This window comes from Sinocyclocheilus rhinocerous, unplaced genomic scaffold (assembly GCF_001515625.1).
Source record: "Sinocyclocheilus rhinocerous isolate Xijiao unplaced genomic scaffold, SAMN03320098_v1.1 scaffold2347, whole genome shotgun sequence".
In the NCBI taxonomy this organism is placed as follows: domain Eukaryota; kingdom Metazoa; phylum Chordata; class Actinopteri; order Cypriniformes; family Cyprinidae; genus Sinocyclocheilus; species Sinocyclocheilus rhinocerous.
The window spans coordinates 287694-291647 of record NW_015638980.1 but is presented as its reverse complement, the minus strand read 5'-3'; the positions used below and the strand labels follow the sequence as shown (position 1 = coordinate 291647).

General features: G+C 35.3%; 1 pseudogene; it reads right to left on the bottom strand.

The window, feature by feature from the left end:
* Positions 1-3954, bottom strand: part of LOC107750758 (proline dehydrogenase 1, mitochondrial-like) — a 38165-nt pseudogene that overhangs the window by 28653 nt on the left and 5558 nt on the right.

Below are 3954 nucleotides of genomic sequence, written 5' to 3'. Positions count from 1 at the left end.
TTTTTTTTTTTTTTTTTTTTTTTTTTCTGACATGTTGGTGTTATATCTTTCACTTGAGTGTCATAAGTTACACTGAGTAAATACAGCTGGATAAAACAAAAAATGTGTCTGTCTTCATTTCAGGCTGCAAAGCAATCAGCATACATGTGATACTTGTCAAATTATTTATTTATTTATTTCGCTGTGATTCAAGCACAGAGATTTTGTGAGATTGTCTTGGACAGACAGCTGAATGTTATACAGCAGACAATTCATAAAATCAATACATGCAAGTCAATTACAGTGGACCGATGGTTGTTATTATAATAATAGCTGTCTGCACCAAACCAAGACTTAACAATAACAGCTTTTTCATACAAAATTATACATGGCAAGAACAGCGTCTGAGAACTCATGGAATGATCAGCGCTGGGTTCCTGCATATTAGATGGCAGCCTACTGAAATGCCACATCCTCCAGCATTCTCCCTCTATCACACCCTTGATAATGCAGAAAAGCCAAGCTGAGCACTCTATTCTGTATAACAGCATTACAGGATCCATTGGGGTGGATGTTAATGCAATATTGATAGGGGCAGAGGCTCTAAAACACACATCACGAACATAAATTAGCTTTTATTAGCCAGTGACCAGCCAGGGTCCTCTGTGGTTGTAAAGAGCATTTCCAATAAACGCTCCATTTCAGCTCATTTTGTCTGTGAGGAGAGCGATCGTGGTGATGTAGCGCCCCTCTCAGGCGATGGAGAGAACTGCACTTTATAGCCACAGAGTAATCTGAGGAGAGACGCCTATAAAATTGCTCAGACCTCTGACAGCTGCGTTCAGAAATGAGAGCAGTGATGTGGAGAAGTCCATTTATTGGATCTCACTCTGTATCACTGGCTTTTCCTCATAATCCAAATGGCATATCATCTATATCTCTGTCTCTTTCTCTCTCAGTACTTATTCAATACATTTCATTTATATTTCCAGCAGGAGACCCTCGGGGACAGCAGTGACTCTCTGTAATTTCCAAAAGGTCAATGACAAGAACAAATGAAGACATTTTTTTTTAATCAAATGCCATAACGTTGTCACAGCTGTTGAAATGTAGGTGAGGCTAATGGTTAAGGACCTGGACTGATAACAGAAAGGTCACAGGTTCAGTTCCAGGTTAGGATGAATGACAAAAAGTTACCTTCAGAATTATTAAGAACAAACCACCAAGAAGACATGCAGGCCGCAGACTGCATTTCTAGCTAGCCCAGACTGCAATTAATATACAACAAGTTGTGTGAAATAAAAACCATCTGCTATTTGCCAAAAAATGTGTGTAAATGTTTCAGTAAGGCTGACAAACAGGAAATAAATTACATTAGAGAGCATATTTTTAATCTTATTCAGAAAGCTGAATATGCATTGGGTGGTTGCTGGGGCATTACAAAAAGTCAAAATCGAACAGGATTATTATAGTTAATTATTGGAAATTGTATTATTGTTATTATCCCTAAAACTGAAACTAAATCTATTCATTCATTCATTCATTCATTCATAAGAGATGCTTTGCATCAGATTTAGCTAGCTATTTTAATAAAATGATACAACATAAAAAAATTGTATTATAATATATTATAATATTTTAAAAAATGGAATATTTAGAAATATTGTGAAATATTTATAACTTTTCTATTTTAAGAAAAATATATATATTTAAAATGTATATTTTAAAATGTAATTTATTCCTATGGTGGCAAAGTTGAATTTTCTGTCACATGATCCTTCAGAAATCAGCCTAAAATGCTGATTTGATGCTCAAGGAACATTTATTATTCCTTTGATGAATAGCAAGGACAAAAGAACTGCATTTGAAATATAAATATAAATACATTGTTAAAAAATATTTTTGTCACTTTTGACCAAATTAATGCATCCTTGATGAATAAAATAATATCTATCTATCTATCTATCTATCATAAAATAAATCTTAAGCTGAACGTCTTGAGTAACATTCTCGTATCTAGACGATAGACATTGTATTATATTAAGTTGCTCACAAATCTTACCAGTCACCTTGGTACCTATAAATCAATTGAAGCAGCTTAAACACGGTAGTTTGTGGATGGAGGGAGCAGAAGACAGCACTTACCCCATCTCTTTCCTCTCAGCCTCTTCTTCTACGCTATAATCCAGCACAGCTCCCACTCCATACGCTTGGTTCTTCTGCACTACAGGCCTGATGGACTGATGGTCCTCCCCTGCCACAAACTGACCGTAGAACGTCCTCTTCATAAACTGCTCAAACATCTTCTGTCCCAACAACTTTCTGCTGAGGTCCATTATCTGTAGGAGACAGAAATAGTCTTGTCAAAGCATGCATATTCTTTTAGGTATAAGCACTCAACACATATGAAATTATGAATATATGAATGATTTATTGTGCTTGTTAATTGTTTTGCCTAAAAATGCCACTTGTTATTTAATGCAATGACATGCATACATTTTTAAGTGTGATTTAGGTGCCTTAGAGTTTGGGGCCACTGTATATAGAGGATAACATGGAAATATGGCATTTGAGTTCAGTACGTCCACATTATGGATGGCCTTTGTGATTTGTTATTAAAACGGGACACAATTGTCCACAAAACAGGTCAATTGATGCTTTAAATTAATTAACTTTTTTTTAGCATTATAATTATACACATACACAAACTGTGTAGAATTTTGTTTTCCATTTTAATATACTTCAAAATATAATGTAAATTCTATATAAAACATAGTTTAAAATGTATATTTTAATGTGTTCCTGTGATGGTCATGTTTAATTTGATGTTACATGATCCTTCAGAAATGATTCTAACATGCTGATTTTGGTGCTCAATAAACATTTCTTATTTATTTTGAAATAGAAAAGACTTCTACATCATAACAAAACATTTCTGTCACATTTGACCAAATTAATGCATCCTTGCTGAATAAAAGTATTAATTTCTTTCAAAAAAATAAAATAAAATAAAACTATTCAAACTATTAAATGGTGTGCAAACTCTTTACATTTTTTTAATGCAAAGTTAGTCTGCAATGTACGTTAGTCTGTACTATAATAAATATATAAATTGTTAGATAGCCTACCATTTAAAAGTTATGATTACAAATATTTTTTTTAAGTGTTCTGGACATCTGGATGTGGGATCTCTTGCGTCTGTAAAGGCTTTCTAAAGGTCAAACATACTTGCACATGTCTGAGGTTCATTCTGGCCTTGCCATTAATCTTGACTCTACAGTAACGCTACACACTAACCACGTGACTTCTTCCTGACAAGATGCCAATACTGTCAATCATCTGGGATAATGCCACATGAGTAATTCCAGACAGGAACATGGAAGTCTGTCATATACTTGTGTATATGTCATGCTAGAACAGGATGCCAGTCCTTTTAGCATTAAATAAATACATTTAGTCACATTTACATTTAGTCATTTTGCCAACGCTTTTATCCAAAGCGACTTACAATTGGGGAATACATAAAGCGATTCTTCTTAAAGAGGCAAACAGATACAGGAAGTGCTTGAAATACCAAGTTTTAGGCATTGTTCAAATAAGTACAAGCTAGAAAAGGGAAGGAATAAATAAAGAGAAATATATATATATATTTTTTTTAAGATGAAGTCACGCAGCGTTTAAAGAGATGAGTTTTCAGCTGTCGCTTGAAAATGGTCAGGGATTCAGCATTCCGGATAGGGGTGGGAAGATCATTCCACCAGCCAGGAACGGTGAACGAGAATGTTCTGGAAAGTGATTTTGAGCCTCTCTGTGATGGTAGCACGAGGCGTCGCTCACTAGCGGATCTCAGACTTCTGGAGGGGATGTAGATTCGTAGTAGTGAGTGGAAGTAGGCGGGTGCTGAGCCTGTGGCTGTTCTATATGCAAGAGTCAATGTCTTGAACTTGATTCGAGCCGCAACCGGTAGCCAGTGCA